This window comes from Haliotis asinina, chromosome 9, assembly GCF_037392515.1.
Source record: "Haliotis asinina isolate JCU_RB_2024 chromosome 9, JCU_Hal_asi_v2, whole genome shotgun sequence".
NCBI lineage: Eukaryota > Metazoa > Mollusca > Gastropoda > Lepetellida > Haliotidae > Haliotis > Haliotis asinina.
This window is the reverse complement of record NC_090288.1, coordinates 27,557,923-27,570,908: the sequence shown is the minus strand read 5'-3', so window position 1 is coordinate 27,570,908 and position 12,986 is coordinate 27,557,923.

Here is a 12,986-nt window from a genome sequence, read left to right as displayed (position 1 = left end):
CTTGTCAACTTCTAATCCCTATCATGTATTCAATCTGCTATATCAGCAATCATCCCACCATCCAATCAGCTTCCTATATCTACAGCAGGAATCATCCATCTATTTGACTGGCATTCTAGAAGTTGATGAATAGTAAGAAAAGTATAATAATGTATAGATAACAACTTCTTTATTCATTATAATCTTGCTTGACAATGGTATAAGAAGGTATACTGAAATGTGACGTGATAATGAAGAAAGAAGTTGTTATCCATAAAGTATTATACTTTTCTTAGCAATCATCCAGCTATCCAATCAGCTTCCTGTAGCAACAGCAATCATCCAGCTATCCAATCAGCTTCCTGTAGCAACAGCAATCATCCAGCTATCCAATCAGCTTCCTGTAGCAACAGCAGTCATCCAGCTATCCAATCAGCTTCCTGTAGCAACAGCAATCATCCAGCTATCCAATCAGCTTCCTGTAGCAACAGCAATCATCCAGCTATCCAATCAGCTTCCTGTAGCAACAGCAGTCATCCACCTATCCAGTAAGCTTCCTGTACTAAGACAATAATCAAAATGATGCCACACTGTGTCTGCAAAGTGAGAATTCTGCAACACATGCCATAATCTGCAGTTTCACTGCAGAAATTACATCAAGTCCTCGTCTGTGGCAGTGGAAGTAGCTCCTCTGAATAATTTCATCAACAGATGTCTATCAAACCTTTATTACATTCATAAAACATACAAGAATTCATGAAAATAGTACTTAAGAACATTATTTTGTTAGATGCTTTGGTGTTATCTTTATTTTAATAAGAGGACTAAAAACAATTTGATTTCCTTTGGCGTGTACATTTTAGAGAGACAGTGGTTGTAGTGTTGTGTAATCTAAGTGTCAAAATATCATGAATATTTGACGTCTCTGTCCTGCAAGTTATGTCATGGAAGGTTTGTTTCATGAAAGTATGTAGAAAGTGATTGTTTTTTCTTGATTTGTCTATAAAAGTTGTACTATACTATATGACATTTTAGATAATTGTTGGTAGGAAATGAACATATACCTCCAAGCTTGAGTTGGAATATGAAAGTTAGAGTATGTATTGTTGAACCCATGTTATTGATGTTTGGGATCAGTGATTATCATGCATTACGTTTGTGCATTCATTAGCATCATCATGCATCAGTTATGTAAGTTTGTCCAGTCATCGTGTGGATCATGCTTTCTTAGTCACTGTCATTCATTGTATAGATATCTTCAGTCTTTATTATTAGCGTACCAATTCATATCATGCATCAAGTTTGTATTTTCAGGTGTTATTAAGATCATGCATTATATACTGTAAATCACTAAATTTTTGTGTCATGATATTTTTGCGAGTGACGACCAATATTTTTGCGACTTCTCTTATTCTCAAAACATAGTTTAGTTTGACAGTTTTAAAGCTTACCTACATCTGAAGGTTTTAACTGAAGTAAATCCAATCACATATTAAAGTTTGCCGCTAATCTTGAACACCATTCAGTGGAGTACTTCCACATGTATGCAATCAGTGATGTTTTCCTAAAAACAACACTTGCTGCATAGGCCAGATAAGCTTAAAACAGTTCAAAGGGATTAAATTAAATGGAATGACTCTAATAAATTGGCACTGATGAAGGACCACTTTAGTCAGTGTCGACGAAGATGTTGATCTCCAGATAAGTGTCATGAAACCTATCCACTGGATGGTCTTGGCCTTTCAAACAGTCTCCAAGAAATGTGTGTTGCATGGTTGGCGCCTGTCTCGACTAACGGACGGACTGATTGAGTGACTTTTGTACAAGTATCCATTGTTTGACATGTGACACGTGAGCACTTAATAATGCGAGTAATTAGTCATTCTTCGCGTTGTTGTCATTGCTTAACATATGTATTGTCTAGATCTATTGTTACTTATATGAACTGATGAATCATTAAGTGAAGACAGGACAGGTTGTTTGCTGATTATTCATTGCAATCTACCAACAAATTGCGTCATGATATTTTTGCGAGCCCAAGTTATTTGCAGTTTTCGCAAAAATATCATGCTTGCAAAAATTCAGTGATTTACAGTATGCGTATTCAGTCATTAAGATCATGCATTACATGTATGTGTTCAGTCTGTTTTGGAATGATGCTTTTTATGTAGACTTTGTCATGAGGATAATGTGTCCTCAGTAATATTAATCATGCATTGTATGCATTATGTATATACAGCCCCACATACATCATGCACATGTCCAATGATAATCATGTTGTATAAGTACAAGTATATTCATGCATCATACATGTTATATATGACATTTTCAAGTTGTTTGGAGGCCAAAGAAAAACATACTTTGTGTACTTATTTACTTAATATATTTGAATGTGTTTTTTGTAAGCATCATTGCTGTTTTTTGAGGCATAAATTACCAGGGCCCTTAATCCCAAAATGCTTGTAGCCCTAAGAATTCTTAACTTTGATTGTCACCAATGTGTTAAGAATGGGTTTAGGGAGTTTATAGGGTTACAAATGTTTCTTGAATAGCTAACCAGTCTTTTCAATATCACCACTTATCATCAGTACTGAAATATATTGTTGATGTTTGGGACATGGAAGTGTCTTCATTTCAGCTGCAACACTTCAATTAAACTAATCTGCACTGCAAAACAATACTCAGTGATATGACTTAGAAAAAAAGATTTCATGTCAGTAGGTTGAGGTTTTGTTGTACAGTCCTTTTAGTTGTTTAACATGCATTTATTATTGAGCTTCTTTTTGTGTACAGTTTGCTATCTCTACATGCTTTGATATTTTTTACACAAGATTTTAGTTTTGTAAAATGCATTTAATTTTAGAAATATTTAATATTTGTTGACAAGCTTGTGTTCCGAAATGATCTGTTTTGACCTAGCATGAGTTTTAAACAGCCTATTTCAAATCTTTCATGTTTTGATGCTGTTCTGTTGTACTGTGTGAGGTGCATGGCTGATGTCAGTCCTAAAACTGTTTGCCAGAAATCACAGCCAGATGTATGAATCTGTTGTATTCATGGATGTAAAGGACTGTTAAAAAAATGGTGAGGCGGTCTGGTGATGATGACTATAGGGGGCTGGTGGGTCACCCATTTTGTTCTGGGGAGGTAGAAGGTGGGATCATCAATTTTGTATACAGGTACTAGGGGATGAGCAAATTTGTATATAATAATGTAAAATATTGCTTATAAACTATGGGAAGGTGGGGGGGTCTCTTTAAATCATCTTTTTCTAGGCACTTAATCACCAATGACAGGGTCACTACAGACAATGAAATTATGCCTCTATATTGTCAAGTGGAAAAAAGAACTTCATGTAGTATTTCATTTCAGTATATATGTTTTTGAAGTGAAGGTAATCAGTGAGAAACATGTTATTTTGGTTTTGACAATACTGGATTTAAAATAATGAAAATCGTTTCTTATGTATAACTGTTTTACATTCAGGTACCATTTAATGAATATTCCACTAAAAATTGGGTACATTTTAAGCTATCATCTAACAGAGAATCCAGGTGGCGTAATTGTTTTGGACATACTATTGGCACCAGCATATTTGTATGGATGTTTTGATGGACCAGACAACTAGAGCTGGCATGAATCCAAATTTTCCACCCTGATACCACACCTCATATTACCTGTTGATTTCATTTCTGAAATCAAATTTGTAAGAAATGGCAATATGTTCGTTGTCTTGAAGGCTACATTTTTTAGTTTTGCAATTTTTCAATATCTTAACCCTGTGTTACATTCAAACCAGGTGGTTGCATAATTATTATGTCTAAATATTCAAAAACAATACAGCCTTTCAGTCATGGAAGAATAACATATTACATTGTTTAATCTATTAGTAACAGGATCATAATGGGTCTGGGTAATGAGACAAGTACCAAGGTATCTGGGTTGTGTGTCTGAGCCCTAGACAACCATGCATCAACCACAAAGAACCAGTCCATTCTGTTCCCCATAGTAGTTCCAAGACTCTTGTGAAGCATTGCACTATTTAACCAGTGTCTTAACACCTTAACATCTTTATTAACAAGTTGCTGACAGTGTTTTGTGTTTTAGAAATATTTCTAAATGTCAGATTGCCCTATTCCAAGAGCTGCCTGTCACCTTGTCCATCATGCAGCCTTCCCAGAATACCTCAGTCCATCACATGCTCTCTTGCCACGTGAGATTCCAAGCTGACCCTTGATGAAAGGGACCTGTGGCAGACTGGTAGACACAGGTTATTGAGTAAGGGCTAACAAGTGCACTGGGTGTCCAAAATGGCTACTTATTATGGAATACAGCGAAAAGTGAACAACAAGGAGACCATTTGAGATTACTTAAAGGGGACTGTGTGTTCTACTTAATTTGGCTAAGAACTGAACATCTCTGTAATGATTAAGGGTTGGAGAATGATATGTATGTTTTAACTGATAAGGGGATTTGATGGTTAAAATGGGGATTTGATGGTTAATGTTAAGAATTGAGTGACAGACATTATGGTCACATAACTGATTAAATGGACCAGTACTTCCATATAATCAAGGATATTCATATTTTATCTCTTAGCTGACATTTTGTCTGCCCAGGTGTAATTTTGTACATAGGTCTTCATGACGCCTAGGGCAAGCTTAGTGGAATTTAGTTTACTCTTTGTTCCTAGAGAATCTATATGGTCGGTGTTTGCTAGATGGTAGCATCATGATGGATGAAGAGTAACTGGAACTATGATGAGTATGGCAACCTTAATATGGTGCTTGACAAACCAGGGCCCAGTTCCTCAAGGTGATATCAGTACAACGATGATTGTAAGTGCCATACTCTAAGTGTAGAATATGACGTGATCCACAGGCATTATTGAACAGTAAGCCCGCTCCCTGCAGGAAATGCCCAAGGGCCGAAGGCATGACAAAGTTGTATCAATCTGCAAAACAAGTACATTATTAAGATAATGCCAAGGGCGGAGGGACATTATTTAAATAATTGCCAGATGAAGCGGGATTGTATCAGATTTGAGGGATATTATGAAAAAAGTGTCCCCCAAGAACAATAGAGTGACATCACTGGAGGTTTATAACACATGCTTATGATGGTACTGGTTTTTATACTGCTTTGTGGAACAGGGCCCAGGACTACCAACATTGGTGCTTATGAACAATACACTGTAGCTATCTCTGTGACACACTGGCCAATCTGTAACTGTTAGACACTCTTCTCACTCACTGTGACATTAAGGGCAGTGCGTGACTCTGACACCGGTTTTGATACACCATTGCCCAATCAGTGACTGTGACACTCTACTGTCGCTCTGTGACACTCTGGCCAATCTGTGACTCTGACATCCACTTTGATACACCGGCCAATCTGTGACTGTCACCTTCTTTGACATACTGGCCAATCTGTGACTGTCACCTTCTTTGACACACTGGCCAATCCGTGACTGTGACACCCACTTTGATACACTGACCAATCCGTGACTGTCACCTTCTTTGACACACTGGCCAATCCATGACTACGAGACTCTCTTCTGACTCTGTGCACCACTGGCCAATCCGTGACTCTGTCACCTTCTGTGACACACTGGTCACTCTGTGACTGTCACCCTCTTTGACACAATGCCCAATCCGTGACTCTGTCACCTTCTTTGACACAATGGCCAAACTGTGAGTGTAACCTTTTGTGACACTCTGGTCAATCCCTGACTGTCACCTTCTGTGACACAATTACCTACACTTGACTGTGTGACACTGTATGATGCTATTCTGAGGCTCTGGCCAGTCTGTGACTTCCTGTTACTCCATCTTCGTGCCAATATATAACTACCATAGGTCAGTGTTTTTATATCTGGTGGTGCAATAGATCATAAACTTTCTGCTGTGGAATAAATGTAATTTTTGTCTCTAGCATAATATAATTACTACTGATTAAAAATTACCAACCCTGTATGACCTCTTAACACTGGAACTAGGGTGTTACACCATTCTTCATCCTCATCCATGTCTTGCAGACACCCTCTACATCATCACCAAAGAATCTAGTGCATGAGAAAAGCTTACGTTATTCTTGTAGCACATACAGTGATGAATAAAGGCTTAAGAACCTGTAGCCAAATGTGACTGTATAACCTGATCAACAGTTAACAGTGGATAATGTCTCTATATTTATATATGCAGCTGAGTTATTAGGAGAATCAGTTTTGTATATCATTGAACCTAAAACTATCCTTATCAGAAATGCAGCTGTGTATTAGGACCCATGTGTGAGGAAGAAAGCCATATGTGATGTTATTATGAAGGTACATATTTAACTTGTTATTTGCTTTAACATTAAATGTTCAAAGTATCTGCATGGAAACAATTTCTACTTGGTCTGCTTTGCTGAACATGAACATGTTAATAATCAACATTTGTTTTCTTTAGTCAAAATATTATTGACAATTATATAGAAGCGGTGAGCTGTTCAGTTGTAATGAGGAAGTAAATGTTAATGTATTTGATACTGTGAACCTTGCGTTCATATATAGTATATTTCTTTTAATGGCTAATGACTAATGTAACATATATGACAATGTCTTTCACTAAGTGTATGGTCATGTTAAGCAAAAGTCAAAATGAAAAAAATAGTTATCAAGTTACTGTGATAAAAAATAAGAATGAGATTTAATTTGTTAGATTTGTCGTGAATGTGGACTCTGTGTGTGTTTGTACGACTAAAGTGTCATACTAACCAAGTACTAGACTTAGGGCAATTATCTGTCCAAGTATAAATCAATGTATTCACTACACACTTTGTGATGTCAGTGACTTTGAGATGCTGTAGTATAATTTGGCTAACATTTATTGGTTTGATCAAGGCTTTCAAGGCTTCCACGGGCCTTATATTTGTGAGTTCAGCCTTGAAAAGATGAAATTAAAAAAAATGGCTTGAAAGGTCTTGACTTTGGACAACCCTGCTAAACCGTTTTTAATGTTTGGTTCAATGAATATAAGGTTATTTGTTTTCTAGTTACAGTGTAATAATGTGATCATGTTTACAAAGATTATTTAGGAAGGGAACCATAAATCATTTAAAGATATTGAATCACGGACATATTTTTGTGGAATTGATATTCAGATAAACTATACTGAAAATACAATGATATAAATATGTTACATAATATCCGTTTGCAGGCATACATGGGGTACTTCTAGCACAGAAAAGTGTGAAAAATGTATAGACTGTTAAATTACATCTCACTTTGCCAGCTCTCAAGAACGACCCCCCAAGAACCTGTAGCCAAATGCGACTGTATAACCTGATCAACAGTTAACAGTGGATAATGTTTCTATATTTATATATGCAGCTGAGTTATTAGGAGAATCAGTTTTGTATATCATTGACCCTAAAACTATCCTTATCAGAAATGCAGCTGTGTATTAGGACCCATGTGTGACGAAGAAAGCCATATGTGATGTTATTATGAAGATACATATTTAACTTGTTATTTGCTTGAAGTAAATTCTGATTGTGTTAGGGAGACATTCCCATAAAGAGTATCACTGTACAGTTCTATAATGTTAAGTTTGAGTCTTGACTTATATATCATGCCAAAAATATTAGGCTATATAGCACTATAATTACCTGTTTATTTCTGCATTGCCAGTTTAAAAGCTTTGCAGGATGTCAGCTTATATATCTTTGTTATTTCAGCTCTCCAGGTAGGGGACACGTTTTTTTGTCTGAAAGTCAAATATAAACCATCCATGGTTTATCTGTCACCTGATTTTTAAAATTAGATTCATGGCGATGTTATTCATCAAGAACATCTTTTGGTACGTTTAAAGAGTGTTTCACCTTTTCTGAAATTGATACTTCACAAATGTAAATATATGAATGGGAATGTCCATGTGCAAACAAAGGTGTTACTTTGCCTTAAACTATGTTATAAACACGTTAACTACTGTCCACAAATCGTATACATTGAGAGTTGAACTGTGCAGTCCATTATGTCTACCATGGCAGTTAACTAAATTGTGTTGTGTGCTGTGCTGTAAATATTTATCATACATACGCATCCACCGACCAGCCTTCCTACCTATCTACAAGGCAGTGACATTCCTCCGATTTTTATGATGTCATTGGTGAGTTAATATGGGTATGATGTCACAGTTGAAGAGCATTGTGGCACCACTCATTCAAATTGTTGTAAAATAAGATATTCAACTTATGTGGAGTATAAAAGCCGTTACACAGTGAATTGAAAAAATGCCAGTACTCTACAATACCCAACAATCTGAGTAGTGCTGAGATTACACAAGTGTATTAGTGGACATCCTTCAATGCTGAATTTTGAAGTTCAGTCAGTTAAAAGCGAAGTCTTGAATTTGAATTTTATGGCTTCCATAATATATTTATTATAGAATACTGAAACCATCAACTATTGTATCATCTCCAGTTCATCTTTATTATCCCCGTGGCATGTAATGCAGGGGGATATAGTCGACGCCTCGTCCGTCTGTCCATCCGTAATCGTTTTGTTTCCAGAGCATAACTCAGAAACCGTTCAATATTTTTAGACCATACTTGATAGATATAGTAATCTCAGCCTATGGTTGTGCCTTTTGCTATTTACAGATTTTTGGCATTTATATTTTTTTTTCCATGGAACAATTTGGTGTTAGTCTTATGGTGGGGTGGGCTTCGTTTCCGGAGCAGAACTCAAAAAGCGTTCATTATTGACTCCAAAGTGAGAGGTATGTTTCGTTTCCGGAGCAGAACTCAAAAACTTCTTAATATCTGTCCGTAACACTTGGCAGATATGTGTGGCAGACCCCAAAGTGGTGCCTTTTGCTCTCTACGGGTTTTTGTGATGTATTATTTTCTCGGTTTCCATGGAAACGTTTCTCAAAATGGAGTGGTGAGCTTCGTTTCTGGAGCAGAACTCAAAAACAGTTCTATATTTTTCTGCAAAACTTGGTAGATATATCAGTCAGAACCCATAGTGGTGCCTTTCACTACGTACAGGATCTTTTGATTTATTATTTTCTCGGTTTCCATGGAAACGTGTTGGACCTAGTCTGAAAAGTGAGAAGTATGTTTCATTTCCAGAGCAGAACTCGAAAACTTCTTAATATCTGTTAATAAACCTTTCTAGATAGGTGTGGCAGACCCCAAAGTGGTGCCTTTTGGTTTTTAAAGGTTTTTGTGATGTATTATTTTCTTGGTTTCCATGGAAACGTTTCGGACTTAGTCTCAAAATGAAGGGGTGGGCTTCGTTCCCAGAGCACAACTCGAAAATCATTTCATATCTTTCAACAGATCTTGGCAGATATATGAGACAGATCTTGAAACTGTGACTTTGCTGGTTACAGATATATCGCATTTATAATTTTCATGAATTCCATGGAAACAATTCAGACTTAGTCTGAAAAAACAATGAGTAACTCTCAGATTACTTGTCCTTTCAAACATGTGGGGACTGGGGGGATATGTCATCTTCTGATGACTCTTGTTACACACTGAAAACACATACATACCCAGACGGCAACAGTGGCCATTCATGAGAGAGGATCTCAGACATTTGCTCAGATTATTTTTAGAGCTTGTTACTTGATTTCATGTAATAAAACAGAGCAGTAGCCATTGGTAATTGTTTTTTTTTAAGCATGTTTAACTAATACTTTTAACAGATTTGTGAGAAAGTAGAGATGGTGTAACACCATTAGGATCTGCAGTCTAATCAAAGTTTGTCATTGAGATTGTTGACATTTTGTTACACATGATGATACTTAAAACCCAAGTGCATCGAAATGGAATTGATTTCCTAATATTAAAGAATGCATAATATCATTTTGCTTCTGTGTTATCTTTTATAGACAATTCTATTTTCCCAGTTGTGCCCTTCAGTTGTTGCATGATCCTGTGATCATGAGGAGTGGTAGGGGTAGCCTGTTAGTTCAAGTGTATATGTTCCGATAAATCTCCATTATACCCTGGATGCATCTAATGCTCCGGCTCCTTTTCTAGCTCCACATTCTGACAGTAGCCAATCAGCTAAGCCGCCATGACAGCTGAGTTTATCGGAATGTATACCCTAGAGATATCGAGGATGATTTCTGGTGTTCCCCCTGTGATATTGCTGGAACATTGCTGGAAGCAGCATTAAACCATTAAACTCACCCACAGTGATCATGGGTTGAAATCCCACATTTGACAAATTAATTTGTGAGGACCAAACTCCAGTTTGCTCAGTTGCCATCAGGATGTCCACTGTCTCCTCATACTTGTATCATGTATACCTGATCTTGTATTCTGGATCTCAGAGCTTTCTCTACAACATAATATGCATTATAAGGTAAAACATGGCTGACATATTCCCAGTTGCTGTGCAAAGTGCCTCTATTAAAGATGCCACAAACCAGACTGTAGACTTGAATCTCTGAACCACCTTCTTTGTGCCTCTTGGTATACAAGTAGCATTTCCACTCATGAGTTTCAAGAAAGCTGTAATCATCTGAGGCCTGTATCATTTCAGTCTTTTTTTTCTGATCAAAGCGTTTTGAATTCCTCTCCAAGTGTACAGTTCCTGGTACTGATGGTTTTCCTGAGTGAGTTTAGTTTAATGCTGCTTTCAGCAATATCACAGTGGGGACACCAGAAAAGGGCTTTACACAATGTACAGATCTGCATAATCAAACCCAGGCTGTTGGCATGACACTGAATGCATAGACCACTAGCCTCACGCAACGCCCCACTGACAGTTTCCAACCCTATTCAGCACACAATTCGTCAGTAGTGTAGTGTTGTACAATGTCCCAAATCAGCTGACATCCTGTGATAAGACAAAAACAAGTTGTGATGTTGTGATTTGTTATTTATTGTAATTGTTAACAAACATACATCAGTGAAAACACTGTAACAAGATCAAGAAGCAGCTGACGCAGACTGTATCCATGTCAGTCACTCTGCTCTCACTGACAAGCTGATGCTGGGTGTAAAGTCATCTGGATAATTATTCCTTTGGATGAAAAACATATTGTGAAACAGACTGAAACAGAACCACCAAATATATTAGTATCCTGCTGTACTTGTGCCATTTGATGATTTGGGAAATTCAAAAATACCAAACGTATTCACTTTTTTCAAGTGCCTGAAGGTATCCACAAGCAAAGAACCTTCAGTAGGATATTAGCAACCGAACAACCATTGCAGATTGCACAAGACTGGCAGAATCCATCATCACCTGATGACACCTATCACCTGATGACTCCTATCACCTGATGACACCTATCACCTGATGACACCTATCACCTGATGACACCTATCACACCTATCACCTGATGACACCTATCACCTGATGACACCTATCACCATAAGTAATCAATGAGTACATCTTCTTGTTCATTATTTCAATAAAAAACTACTTCATAACAAGCTGACAAAACATGTACTGAGTAGGCTGCAGTTATTAAAACAGCTAAGGCCAAGCCTGAACTCAATAACTGTGAGCATGATATCTCATCTCTACGAAATAAGCCTCTTGCTATGGTGAGAGAGCAGCATGACTGACATGAACACATGTTAATAAACATGCACTGAATATGAAATATTACCAATCTCTGGAATATAATAAAGAATGAAAATATGTTAAAATATGTTTAGTGCATGTGTACCAGTTGACAAACACAAACATGTTAGGACTTGAAGGAACAAAATATGTCGCATAATTAACAAATATTCAATAATAGCAATAATAATAATTCATGCATTTAATCAATAGTAACTTATATAATAATATACCTGTTAAAGATGTTTTAGGAAGACCTGCACAATAACATGGGCTCAATTAAACAGACCATGTGTTTTCTGGAAATTAATGAGGTGGCTTTGTTTCAAATTGCAAATCTCACCCAGCACTGTTTCTTCAACCATGCACTGAATAGAATGTGCTCCTTAGCAAATCAATATAAACCTGACTGCATGTTTTCATCTAAATAGGACCCTGATAATGAAAGTATACTAACCACTTATCATAAAATTCATGGCTAACATGAACATTTCAAAGATCTGCATAATGTTCTTACTTATAGATAATTTAATGTAGTCTAGTAAAATACATATCAGCTCATGAAATGTTTCATATAACCTAAAATGATATTTAAGCTAGTACATTCAAAGTGTCCTTACACAGATTACTTACCAAATCACCAACTTGAGAAAGAACCAAAACTTCCCAAATTACGCCAAACATGCCATTTTTATGACATCAACCCCCACTATACAATAGCATGTTTGTCCATCCACATCCTTAAACAGTCAATCCACCACTGACAGATGACATGATCTTCTGCCTATTGATCTGCATGTTGATGTCAACAAAAGATCATTACCTATGAAACCCAACTAAGTCTTTGTAAACTAAAACACCTTTCAGCACAACAGTAGCCTGTATCATGGATGTTTTCTATGAATGAGGGGTGACCTGTTAAGAGGGGTGACCTGTTAGATGTACCTGTATGTAAGTAAATGAAGGTTGTAAGTTTGTAGTATTGCCACTAAATGTCATATATTTTCCCACTTACAATGACCATACAATATAAAATAGTTGTACACCAGGACAATATGGTATACCCAGGTATATATATTTACATTTGAGGAGAATATAGTTTAAATCCAGGTGATGGGTCTTGTGGGTCTTCTGGTATCAAGTAGATGGTCAGTATGAAAGTTATATTCTCACACTACAAATACCTATAAAATTGCTGACACTGCATTAAGTAATACTCACTCAGTGAAAGCCACCCACTCTGGCAGCCATAATATTCTGTCAAATATGCTGAATTTCATTTTACTGTTATGACTGTGTGAATCTGATTTAATTCTGCCTCTTTTACTTAGTGTTTGGTCTAATATTGCCAGATCAATAACATGGCACATCTGGGATCTCTCACAACCGTCGGATCTTGGGACAGCCAAGGAAAGCATCTCCCAACAGCACC